Raw genomic sequence first — 13,032 nt, 5'->3', positions numbered from 1 at the left:
AAATTTATCACACCAATAATAAAATAAAATAATTATTGTTAGGCCTTGAGCTCGATTCGAACCCGTGAACTTACAAGTTAGTAGGCCGTTATAACAACAGAGCACGAGGAAAAGGTGTCAATAAATATGCCACTATGGCATCATTGGCATAAAATAAGTCCAACTTTCGCATCGTTTCTGCAACAGATGACGCAGCGCTGTAAAATCAATTGGCAATAAACAGGATAGAAGTAGAAATAATGAAGACAAACAAACAACCGCTGTGATAGCTGAATAGTTATAGCAGCGGCGTCTTGAACAATGCCGTTGAAGGAATTTAGCAGTTTCCGAAATAATGGATCTATACAGTCTGCTTTGGCAGTTGTCTAAATTTTTCTTTCTTCTATTCCAATTTAAACAATTTTTTCATTCAAGAAAAAATGTATCATACCAATAATAAAATAAAATAATTATTGTTAGGCCTTGAGCTCGATTCGATCCCGTGAAATTACAAATTAGTAGGCCGATATAACAACAAAAATTGTTAGTACATCCCAGAGCACTAGGAAAAGAGCACGGGGAAAAAGTGTCAATGAATATGACTCTATGGCATCATTGCCATAAAGCAAGTCCAATTTTCACATCGTTTCTGCAACATATGTCGCAGCGCTGTGAAAATCAATTGGAAAGAAACAGGATAAACCTAGAAGTAATGAACACAAACAAAGAACCGCTGTGATACCTATGGTTATAGCAGAGGCGCCTAAACCTTGCCGATGAAGGACTTTAGCAGTCCCCGAAATGGATCTGTGCAACGAGCCTTGGCAGTTGTCTAAATTTTTTCTTTCTTCTATTCTAATTTAAAAATTTGTTAATTTTAGAAAAAATGTATCAACGAAAAGCAATTAATATTTAGTGGTTTTCGAGATTACTATAGGCTCATTTCATACTGGCGCTTAGATCAAACATCATTAGCCGAAAGGGCGACAATTATAAAGCGCATTGACACAGAAATTAAAACATAAATGTATCCATAAATGTACTGCAATCAAAGAGATAATCAAGAAAGATGCGAAGAAAAAATAAAGTATGCTGAAAATAGAAATGTAAAAACAACAAATACAAATTACTTATGATAAATAACTAATATACGAACAGGTTGCAATATACTAGAAATCTGTGAAAAAGAAACAAAAAAACAGAGGTAAACAAAAAGTGAGAAGAAATGAAAATTAGAAGAAAGGGTAAAATTTAAATATTAGTATTGCTTCCTAGACAAATAAGGTACATGGTCACAGTAAACATTTCACACACATATTTACTATAGTTATTCCTTGTTGCGCTTTAGTACTGAGGGGAGCTTTGATCTCAGATCTGGTGGTGGAAAATTTTGGCAGTTCATTTCACCTAACGCGTACATACATAAATTTTGCCTCGAAGAGAATACCCTGACGCGGGTTAGATATTTGAAACTCTATAAATTTTCGTTCGTTTTGTAATGATTGCAAAGCGCTACCACAATGCCTTTGTCCATAAATTTTTTTGGGAATTTTAAACATTTAAGTACTTACATATGACCACATACCGGTTCTGGCGCGACAAGAAATATAAGTTGTGTTTTAATGCTTTTTAAAGCATGCAAAACTTAAGGAAACTAAGAGTTATTCTCAATTCATCTCAATTCGATCTCAATTTTCCAAATTTTCATTTACTTTTTTTTATTAATGACAAATAAAGGCCTAGAAAAATTAAAATAAGATAACTGCTTCAAGTATAATAATACAATTAAAAAACCGAAAAGCCTTTTTTGGACATCCTACTCCACTGTCCAGGATAAAGGGAAAATAGAAACTATGTTTTATCGATATCATACATATATTTAACCTTTATGGTCAAGTTATAAAAATAAATTCTGACACCTTTAATTATTGGTTCGTGGAGAACCCTATTTTGGATTAGCCCATATATGTAGAAAAAGTTAACCCCTAACGCATCAAAACTTGACACTGCAAACCTCAGTAATTTATGCGCGAAAAATGAAAAAAAAAAAAAAAAAAAATATGAAAAGAGAATTGGCTGCTTCAATTTTTGATAAAGTTTTTGTTATCGATCCTGTTTGTGCCGGAAGTACTATCTATATAAAAATGTGGAAAGCTCTCATATTTTCTTAAAAGGGCCAGTTAGGATTTCCATTCAAACCAATTTATAGTTAGGAGAAGCCACCAAACGAAGAGGCGTTCTCAGTTTTTGGTGCCATTTTTTAGGAATCCATATATGAACACAACTAGAAGCAATTCTTATTTGTCATATTCTTTATATCACGTATTTTGTTTTTCCAAAGGGGGTAGTTTTGCCGAAAATGGAGCATGTCGTCGTAAAGAGGAAGCAGACGTAGAGCACATGCCACAACCGAAAAAACCACGACTTGTTTTCACGGATTTACAAAGGCGAACCTTACAGGCAATATTCAAAGTGAGTACATCGATAAAAGTAAATAATATAATTTTTTTATAACAAGTGAACACTAAAAACACTAACTTAAAATGCATTTCCTCAGAAATTACTTTGAATTGAGGAAAATTTCTAAGAAATGAATAACATACATTTACACGGAAGCAAATGTATCATTTGGCTGACCTATTTTGTTTTATTGATTTTCCTACAGGGTGGATAAATGATGTATATTGGAACTATTTTCGGTCATCTCTTGTCAAATTTGGTTTCGAGATAAACCGGTTTCGGCGTTGTGCCATCATCAGTGTCGATTTTCGTTGTGATCTGTTGTTGTTGTTGTTTGTCCTGTATTTATATTTCGTAGGTACATGAGCAGGTATTTTGAAAATTGATTGATATATTTAGCTATGTCTATTTGCTGTGTGCTCATTCAGAAGAGAGGGTGGTTTTCACTGATCGATTTGTGAGGCTGACTGAGGCAGGTAAAAGTCCGTAATTTTAGTTGTTTTGCCTGGTTTGTGGGTTTGTTGTTTTGGTGCGTTAATTGTTTTGTTTTTATTTGTTGTTGTGTCTTTGTCTGTAGTACCTATGTGATTACTTTGTTTCTTCGCATTCGTTTATTATTCTTCGTGTTCGTTTATTATTCTACTGTCGAATGTTTTCTGTTTGTAGTTTTCCATGTTTTCGAATATGTTGAGACGTCGCACTTTGGCTTGTATGTGAAGAACACTAACTGTTTTATTGATGTTTGTTGGGAAACGTTCTTTTTCAACCATGTGATTTGCGAAGTTAGACTATGGTATAATGTTTGGATTCCGTGTTTTTTTTTGTTGTAATCTCTAATATGCTCTCTGAACCTCGTTCTTATTTGCCGTCCTGTTTGTCCTATGTAACTACGTTGGCATCCGCAGATAAGCTTGTATACGCCGCACAGTGTAACTTTTTTCACTTTTAGGATGCCAAAAGTCCAAAAAACACTGTTCTCCAATCTCAAAAATGTTTTGACATGCAACAGATTAATAACCAACTGTTATGAAAATGTATACACAGCAAAGTAAAAAACCCACGATCGCCATGATAAGCATCATGAAACTTGGATAATTGAATCAAGTGTAAAAATCATTTCACAGTCTAAAATTTTTAACCAATTTTGTGGCCACGTGGTGGATTTCTCGATAATTGTTTTGACTTCAAACTATTTTATTTAACATACTTGGGTAGTTTGTAACAGCATTGGTAAGTTTCAGCCACGTAAGCATTTTTTTTAATTTTTTGTTTTTTTTTTGTTTTAGACAGCCACTAAAAGTTTGGTAAGCTTAGAAAATTTTTCGACACATTAAAGAGAATTTCATATAGTTTCAGATAAAAAAAAACATTGCGAAATTTTGCGTTTTTCTTGGCAATCGCCAACTTAAGTCTCTATGCCCTCGCTCAATATGAAGTGCAGTGACCTAACAATGGAATGTCCTCAATTCAAGTTTACAATACTAGATCCCAAAAAAGACAGTTATACCTGAAACGGTAAAAATCCAGAAAAAGGAAACTTGTGCACTGAATAGCCTTCATTGTTTGTCATATGAGTTTTCCCATAGTTAACGGGTTGTGCACTTATCTCATCAACTTAAGTTATGTAAGCACGCCTACCTGGGGGTCGTCTATTATGGGTAATACTTCTAAGCAATTGAGTGCTTCGGGAATATACATATGTATTAGGGCAAGTCGATTTGTGGGGAGGCAAAAAAATTGCCCATTGCTCTGTGAAAATCATATTCTAGGGATCAAAATAAGAAACTTTGCCTAAGGAACCATACCTCTAAAACGAAGCGCCCGATCCATCAAAGAACTAATCGTTGGAAGGCACTTTCCACTTATGACAATTGCAACGTCATCTGCGTAAGCCTTAAGTTTTACAAGTCCCTCATCGAATTGCCTGAGCAGTTGGTTGATGACCAGCGTCCACAGCAGAGGTGATAGCACCCCTCCCTGCGGCGTGCCCCTGTCCTCTGATTTCGTGGCCTCGTACAATCCCCATTGTGATGTAATCTTTCTGCAATTTAACATGCAGCCGATCCGTCTGATTAAGGCAGGATGTACTTTAATGTAATTAAGACCATCCATAATCGCCCATTTTGCAACATTATTGAAAGCCCCGGCAATGTCCAAGAAGACTCCTAGAGCATACTCCTTATATTCCAGGGATTTCTCTATGCTTATTACCACCCTATACAATGCGGTGTCTACCGACTTGCCTTTGGTGTACGCATGCTGTGTTGTGGAGGGCAGCTTTTCATCCACGTTGGACTTTATGTACACATCTATCGGCCTCTCAAAGATTTTGAGCAGAAATGATGTTAAGCTAATGGGTCTATAGTCTTTGGGATACACGTGACCAATCTTCTCTGCCTTTGGTAGAGAAGCTACACGAGCAGTTATCCAAGAGTGCGGTACATGATTCAGTCTTATGCACCCATCGACTATTATTTTAAGCCATTCCGCGACCGCCCGACTTGAGACTTGTAGAATGGCCTGGAATATACCATCTGGGCCCGGCGATTTATACTTAGAAAACGTCTTAACTGCCCACTCGATCTTGCTATCGGTCACCAAGCCCGGCACTACTAGCTCCGTGATCGAAGCGTGAGTGATGTCTGCTGGCTCTTCTAAACCGTCTCCCGATGGGAAATGTGTATCGAGAAGCTCCTCAAGGGATTCCTCACTATTACGTGACCATTCTCTTCTTTATTAGTCCCTGAACTATGTTTCCCTTTGTTAGGACTTTTTTCAACCGTGCTGTTTCGCTGGAGCACTCTATGTCCGTACAGAAACTTTTCCATGAGTTTCTCTTCGCCCTAGTAATTTCACGCTTTTAAATCCTCAGTAGATCCCTGTACTCGTCCCGACACGCTTCGCTTTCCGCGGTCTTTGCGAGATTGAACATTTGTTTTACCTGTGTTCTTAGAGGACCCAGCTAATTGCTCCACCATGGCGGCTTTGCTTTTCCTCTGAATCTTCTTAGAGGGCAAGCTTTGTTATACGCAGTCAAAGTCGTCCTTGTTAGGAATTCATTCGACTCTTCCAGTTCCTCTACATTAGCAACCTCTTTGGGTTGTCCCAGTTTTTTTCCACATGTTTCTGGAATTTAGTCCAGTTCGTTGACCTAGGGTTTCTAAAGGTTCCTCCCTTCTCTACCCTCTTTAGGGGGATGCTGAAACTGATATACGCATGGTCGGAGAAGGATGGTCTATCAAGAACCATCCAATCATACCTTGATATATCACGCTCGGAGCTCAATGTAATATCCAGAACATTGCTGGATGTTGATCCAATGTATGTAGGGACATTTCCCCTGTTGGCTATCTGCAAATTGGTTTGCAGGATGTAACAAAACCGAGATTCGCTTCTTTCGTTTGTATCTGCTCCTCCCCACGCATTGTGGTGCGCATTTGCATCTACGCCTATGACCAACCCCCCTATTCGCCCTTCCTCCTGTACTAGCCTTTTGGACTCCATCGGTGGAACCTCCGCAGCATGGGCCATGTAGCAGGACGCCAGAATAAATTCCTGCTTATTCTTTTGCTCAACGGCCACCGCTAGGAGATCCTCAGTGGTGTAATTAGGCAGCATATATGAATGCAGCTGTTTCCTTACCATTTCTACAGCTCGCACCCGTCCTTCCGTTTACGCGTAGTAAACGCCACACCCGCGCGTGCTAAGTCCAGAAACCTTTCCTCCCAAAGAGAGCCACGGCTCCTGGATCAGCGCCACGTCAAACGAACCCTCCTCAAGGGTTACTAGGAGTTCGATCGACGCCATTTTACTGTGTTGAAGGTTTATCTGTAGGACTCGCAGCACCATTGGGCTGTTTGTCCCCCTCAAGCACCTTCGTCTTGACGTCATCGTCCTCCCCTTGCCCTTTTGGTTTAGAGTACTCGAGGCCCCCTTCAGCCTCTCATGACTGTTGTGCCGGGTGTTCCTCTGTGCGAGTCACAGCACCATTTAGCCGTTGGTCCTCTTCTAGCACGTTCGTGGTGACGTCGGGGACCTCCACCTGTCTTTTTTCCCTTAGACTTTTGAGGTCCTTTTCGACTTCGCCCACCTCTAGCGTGTTACGGTTTTTATCCTCGGGACTTCTTTTCCTGAGTCGCATGTATATTTTCCCAGTGCCAAAGGACATTTTGCCAAGCTGCGTGTACAAAATATCCTCCGCCTGCTTGTTTATTTGGAAGATGTAGGACTGACCATCCTCGGTAGGCCGAGATACAGTAAGTATCTTCCAATCCTGTGTCGGTATGTTCTGCTTCTGATTCTGCAGAAGTCGCAGTGTATCCTCCGACTTCATCACGCATGGTATCCATACCTTAACTTTTGGTACCGTGGGGATTTGCGCTTTATCCACCACCTCAAACCGCGCGTTCATGCCTTGCCTTTTGGAGGTTTGGAACCACTTCCTCCAGCCACCGCAAGCTCGCTATGTTGTCGCACGCCATCATCTTCACACCATTATACCATCCCCCTAATCAAAGGTTGGAAGTCTTAGTGTTATCTCCCTTTGGCACCTCCGAGAAAGCCGGAGTCTTAGCGTTAACTACCTTTAGCGCCCCCGAGAAAGCCGGAGTCTTAGAGTTATCTCCCTTGAGCTTATCTCCTACTTCCGTAATTGGAACTTCCCTCTGACTCGCAGCTTTCGCGGTAGTTGCTACCTAGCTATTGGAGCCAATCTCTCTTACAGCTTTGGGCCTACTTGTCTTGTGTATGCGACTGCCCTGCCTCGCGGCTCTAGGACTGATCCTTTCTGCCTCTTGAAAGCAGGCTTGTCGCCTTTCGCCGAACGTTGCCTCTTCATTCTGCCATTCGACGCTTCTTCCTCCTCGTACCGGTTGCAGAACCGAGGGTTTTTCGCAGCAAACATTTTGAACTGCCGTCGATCTACTTCTACCGCTTCATGGGCCCATTCCAAGCGCTCGATCTTCATTTCTGTTGGTTCGATCACTGCTCCCAAGCGCTGTACAATTCTTAGTGCTACACGGTACTGCGAGAGAGCTCTTTTACTTCCTCTACTGGAGGAGAACTGAGTCGCAACTCAAGGACGACAAATACGAATTAAGCGATGCGTCGGACTCGGGGAGCGAGAGTAGTGCTGATTCAATGAACTCCGTGTTGGAGAAGCACACAAATGAAAACGGAGTAGAAGAGTGGAGAAGGGTACGGAGCAGAGGAAGTAAACGAGTTCTCTCACAGTACCGTGCAGCACTAAGAATTGTACAACGCTTGGGAGCAGTGGTCGACCCAACAGAAGTGGATATCGAGCGCTTTGAATTGGCCCATGAAGCGGTCGAAGCAGGTCGAAGGCAGTTCAAAAGGTTTGCTGCGAGAAACCCTCGGTTCTGCAACCGGTATGAGGAGGAAGAAGCGTCGAATGGCAGAATGAAGGGGCAACGTTGGGCGGAAGGCGAAAAGCCTGCTTTCAAGAGGCAGAAAGGACCCAGTCCTATAGCCGCGAGGCAGGGCAGTCGCATAGGCAAGACAAGTAGGCCCAAAGCTTTAAGACAGATTGGCTCCAATAGCGAGGTAGCAACTACCTTGAAAGCTGCGAGTCAGAGGGAAGTTCCAATTACGGAAGTAGGAGATAAGCCAACGGGAGATAACGCTAAGACTCCGGCTTTCTCGGAGGCGCTAAAGGGAGTTAACGCTAAGACTCCGGCTTTCTCAGAGGTGCCAAAGGGAGAAAACACTAAGACTCCTGCTTTTCCCGAGAAGATGAGTGATGTGGCAAAGCAGTCACTGACTGTGGCGCTGGTTTATCGTAGCAGTCCTTTCGAACAAATGACTACTGAAAGGTGGAGATCTGTTGAAAGAGAGCTTATTGGCTTAATGCTTAAGATGATGCGGGAACAACCAAGTAAGCCCCTTCCAAACTTTGATTCGGGGGGATGGTATAATGGTGTGAAGATGATAGCGTGCGACAACATCGCGGGCTTGCGGTGGCTGTAGGAAGTGGTTCCAAACCTTCAACGGCAAGGCACGAACGCGCGGTTTGAGGTGGTGGATAAAACGCAAATCCCCACGGTACCAAAAGTTAAAGTACGGATACCATGCGTGATGCAGTCGGAGGATACACTGCGACTTCTGCAGAATCAGAATCCGAACATACCGACACAGGATTGGAAGGTACTTACTGTATCTCAGCCTACCAAGGATTGTCAGTTCTACATCTTCCAAATAAACAAGCAGGCGGAGGATATTTTGTACACGCAACTTGGCAAAATGTCCTTTGGCACTGGCAAAACTTACATGCGACTCAGGAAAAGAAGTCCCGAGGATAATAACCCTAACACGCTAGAGGTGGGGGAAGTCGAAAAGGACCTCAAAAGCCTAAGGGAAAAAGACAGGTGGAGATCCCCGACGTCACCACGAACGTGCTACAAGAGGACCAACCGCTAAATGGTGCTGTGACTCGCACAGAGGAACACCCGGCACAACAGTCACGAGAGGCTGAAGGGGGCCTCGAATACTCTAGACCAAAAGGGCAAGGGGGGGAGGACGACGACGTCAAGACGAAGGTGCTGGAGGGGGACAAACAGCCTGCCAGCAGTGGTGTTGCGAGTCCTACAGATAAACCTCCAACACAGTAAAGTGGCGTCGAGCGAACTCCTCCTAACCCTTGAGGAGGGTTTGTTTGACGTGGCGCTGATCCAGGAGCCGTGGCTCTCATCGAAAGGAAAGGTTTCTGGACTTAGCGCGCGCGGGTTTGGCGTTTACTACGCGCAAACGGAAGGACGGGTGAGAGCTGTAGTAATGGTAAGGAAACAGCTGCATTCACATATGCTGCCTAATTAAACCACTGAGGATCTCGCAGCGGTGGCCGTTGAGCAAAAGAATAAGCAGGCATTTATCCTGGCGTCCTGCTACATAGCCCATGCTGCGGAGGTTCCACCGATGGAGTGCAAAAGGCTAGTACAGGAAGAAGGGCGCAAAGGGCGGTTGGTCATAGGCGCAGATGCAAATGCGCACCACAATGCGTGGGAAGGAGCATATACGAACGAGAGAGGTGAATCTCCGTTGTGTTACATCCTGCAAACCAATTTGCAGATAGCCAACAGGGGAAATGTCCCTACATACATTGGTCCAACATTCAGCAATGTTCTGGATATTACATTGAGCTCCGAGCGTGATATATCAAGATATTATTGGATGGTTCTTGATTGACCATCCTTCTCCGACCATGCGTATATCAGCTTCAGCATCCCCTAAAGAGGGTAGAGAAGGGAGGAACCGTTAGAAACCCTAGGTAAACGAACTGGACTAAATTCCAGAAACATGTGGAAAAAAAACTGCGACACCCCAAAGAAGTTGCTAATGTAGAGGAACTGGAGGAGTCGAATGAATTCCTAACAAGGACGCTTATGACTGCGTATAACAAAGCTTGCCCTCTAAGAAGATTCAGAGGAAAAGCAAAGCCGCCATGAGAGAGCAATGAGCTGAGTCTTCTAAGAAGAGAGGTAAAAGAAATGTTTAAACTCGCAAAGACCGCGGAAAGCGAAGAGTGTCGGGACGAGTACAGAGACCTAATGAGGAAATACAAGCGTGAAATTACTAGGGCGAGGAGAAACTCTTGGAAAAGTTTCTGTACGGACATTGAGTGCTCCAGCGAAACAGCACGGTTGAAAAAAGTCCTAGCAAAGGGAAACATAGTCCAGGGACTAATAAAGAAAGAGAACGGGGAATGGTCACGTAATAGTGAGGAATCCCTTGAGGTGATTCTCGATACACATTTCCCACCGGGAGACGGTTTAGAAGAGCCAGCAGGCATCACTCACACTTCGATCACGGAGCTAGTAGTGCCGGGCTTGGTGACCGATACCAAGATCGAGTGGGCAGTGAAGACGTTTTCTAAGTTTAAATCGCCGGGCCCAGACGGTATATTCCCGGCCATGCTACAAGTCTCAAGTAGGGCGGTCATGAAATCGCTTATAATAATATTCGATGGGTGCATAAGACTGAATCATGTACCGCACTCTTGGAGAACTGCTCGTGTAGCTTTTCTACCAAAGGTGGGGAAGATCGGTCACGTGTATCCCAAAGACTATAGACCAATAAGCTTAACATCATTTCTGCTTTGAGAGCCTGATAGATGTGTACATAAACTCCAACGTTTATGAAAAGCTGCTCTCCACAACACAGCATGCGTACATCAAAGGCAAGTCGGTAGACACCGCATTGCATAGGGTGGCAATAAGCATAGAGAAATCCCTGGAATATAAGGAGTATGCTCTAGGAGTCTTCTTGGACATTACCGGGGCTTTCAATAATGTTGCAAAATGGGCGATTATGGATGTTCTTAATTACATTAAAATACATCCTGCCTTAATCAGATGGATCGGCTGCATCTTAAATTACAGAAAGATTACATCAAAATGGGGATTGTACGAGGCCACAAAATCAGTGGACAGGGGCACGCCGCAGGGAGGGGTGCTTTCACCTCTGCTGTGGACGCTGGTCATCAACCAACTGCTCAGGAAATTCGATGAGGGACCCGTAAAACTTACGGCTTACGCAGATGACGTTGCAATTGTCATAAGTGGAAAGTGCCTTCCAACGATTAGTTCCTTGATGGGCAAAGGGCGGTTGGTCATAGGCGCAGATGCAAATGCGCACCACAATGCGTGGGGAGAGCATATACGAACGAGAGAGGTGAATCTCTGTTTTGTTACATCCTGCAAACCAATTTGCAGATAGCCAACAGGGGAAATGTCCCTACATACATTGGTCCAACATCCAGCAATGTTCTGGATATTACATTGAGCTCCGAGCGTGATATATCAAGATATGATTGGATGGTTCTTGATTGACCATTATTCTCCGACCATGCGTATATCAGCTTCAGCATCCCCTAAAGAGGGTAGAGAAGGGAGGAACCGCTAGAAACCCTAGGTAAACGAACTGGACTAAATTCCAGAAATATGTGGAAAAAAAACTGGGACACCCCAAAGAAGTTGCTAATGTAGAGGAACTGGAGGAGTCGAATGAATTCCTAACAAGGACGCTTATGACTGCGTATAACAAAGCTTGCCCTTTAAGAAGATTCAGAGGAAAATCAAAGCCGCCATGAGGGAGCAATGAGCTGAGTCTTCTAAGAAGACAGGTAAAAGAAATGTTTAAATTCGCAAAGACCGCGGAAAGTGAAGAGTGTCGGGACGAGTACAGAGACCTAATGAGGAAATACAAGCGTGAAATTACTAGGGCGAGGAGAAACTCTTGGAAAAGTTTCTGTACGGATATAGAGTGCTCCAGCGAAACAGCACGGTTGAAAAAAGTCCTAGCAAAGGGAAACATAGTCCAGGGACTAATAAAGAAAGAGAACGGGGAATGGTCACGTAATAGTGAGGAATCCCTTGAGGTGATTCTCGATACCCATTTCCCACCGGGAGACGGTTTAGAAGAGCCAGCAGACATCACTCACACTTCGATCACGGAGCTAGTAGTGCCGGGCTTGGTGACCGATACCAAGATCGAGTGGGCAGTGAAGATGTTTTCTAAGTTTAAATCGCCGGGCCCAGACGGTATATTCCCGGCCATGCTACAAGTCTCAAGTAGGGCGGTCATGAAATCGCTTATAATAATATTCGATGGGTGCATAAGACTGAATCATGTACCGCACTTTTGGAGAACTGCTCGTGTAGCTTTTCTACCAAAGGTGGGGAAGATCGGTCACGTGTATCCCAAAGACTATAGACCCATAAGCTTAAAATCATTTCTGCTTTGAGAGGCTGATAGATGTGTACATAAAGTCCAACGTTTATGAAAAGCTGCTCTCCACAACACAGCATGCGTACATCAAAGGCAAGTCGGTAGACACCGCATTGCATAGGGTGGTAATAAGCATAGAGAAATCCCTGGAATATAAGGAGTATGCTCTAGGAGTCTTCTTGGACATTACCGGGGTTTTCAATAATGTTGCAAAATGGGCGATTATGGATGTTCTTAATTACATTAAAATACATCCTGCCTTAATCAGATGGATCGGCTGCATCTTAAATTGCAGAAAGATTACATCACAATGGGGATTGTACGAGGCCACAAAATCAGTGGACAGGGGCACGCCGCAGGGAGGGGTGCTTTCACCTCTGCTGTGGACGCTGGTCATCAACCAACTGCTCAGGCAATTCGATGAGGGACCCGTAAAACTTACGGCTTACGCAGATGACGTTGCAATTGTCATAAGTGGAAAGTGCCTTCCAACGATTAGTTCCTTGATGGATCGGGCGCTTCGGTATATTCATACATGGGCATCTAATGTCGGGTTGAAAGTCAATGCGGAGAAGACGGATATGGTCTTGTTTACAAAGAGGTACAAGGTCCCAAATTGGACCAGGCCTAAGTTAGGAGGGGTGACCTTACAGGAGAAACCTTGCACAAGATATCTAGGAATCATCTTAGACAGTAAGCTGTCATGGAAGCTCAACGTGGAGGAGAGGGTCCAGAAGGCCTCAACGGCACTCTATGCATGTAAAAGTATGCTTGGGTGTACGTGGGGCCTATCGCCCTCTCTTTCTCATTGGGTTTTTACAGCGATTGTAAGCCCTATTCTATACTATGGAG

At 43.4% G+C, this 13,032-nt stretch overlaps 1 protein-coding gene across 3 annotated transcripts in view; it reads left to right on the top strand.

Moving 5' to 3' along the window:
* Nucleotides 1-13,032, top strand: part of LOC137235445 (uncharacterized) — a 900,888-nt gene that overhangs the window by 374,498 nt on the left and 513,358 nt on the right. For all 3 annotated transcript variants that reach the window (XR_010947898.1, XR_010947897.1, XM_067758438.1), the window contains exon 2: nucleotides 2,321-2,451. The gene's annotated coding sequence lies outside the window, so the exon portion shown is untranslated. The remainder of the gene's footprint in view (nucleotides 1-2,320; nucleotides 2,452-13,032) is intronic.

Source organism: Eurosta solidaginis, chromosome X, assembly GCF_040869045.1.
Source record: "Eurosta solidaginis isolate ZX-2024a chromosome X, ASM4086904v1, whole genome shotgun sequence".
Classification (NCBI taxonomy): Eukaryota; Metazoa; Arthropoda; class Insecta; order Diptera; family Tephritidae; genus Eurosta; species Eurosta solidaginis.
Note: the sequence above shows the minus strand (reverse complement) of the source record. Positions and strands in the feature narration are given on the sequence as shown.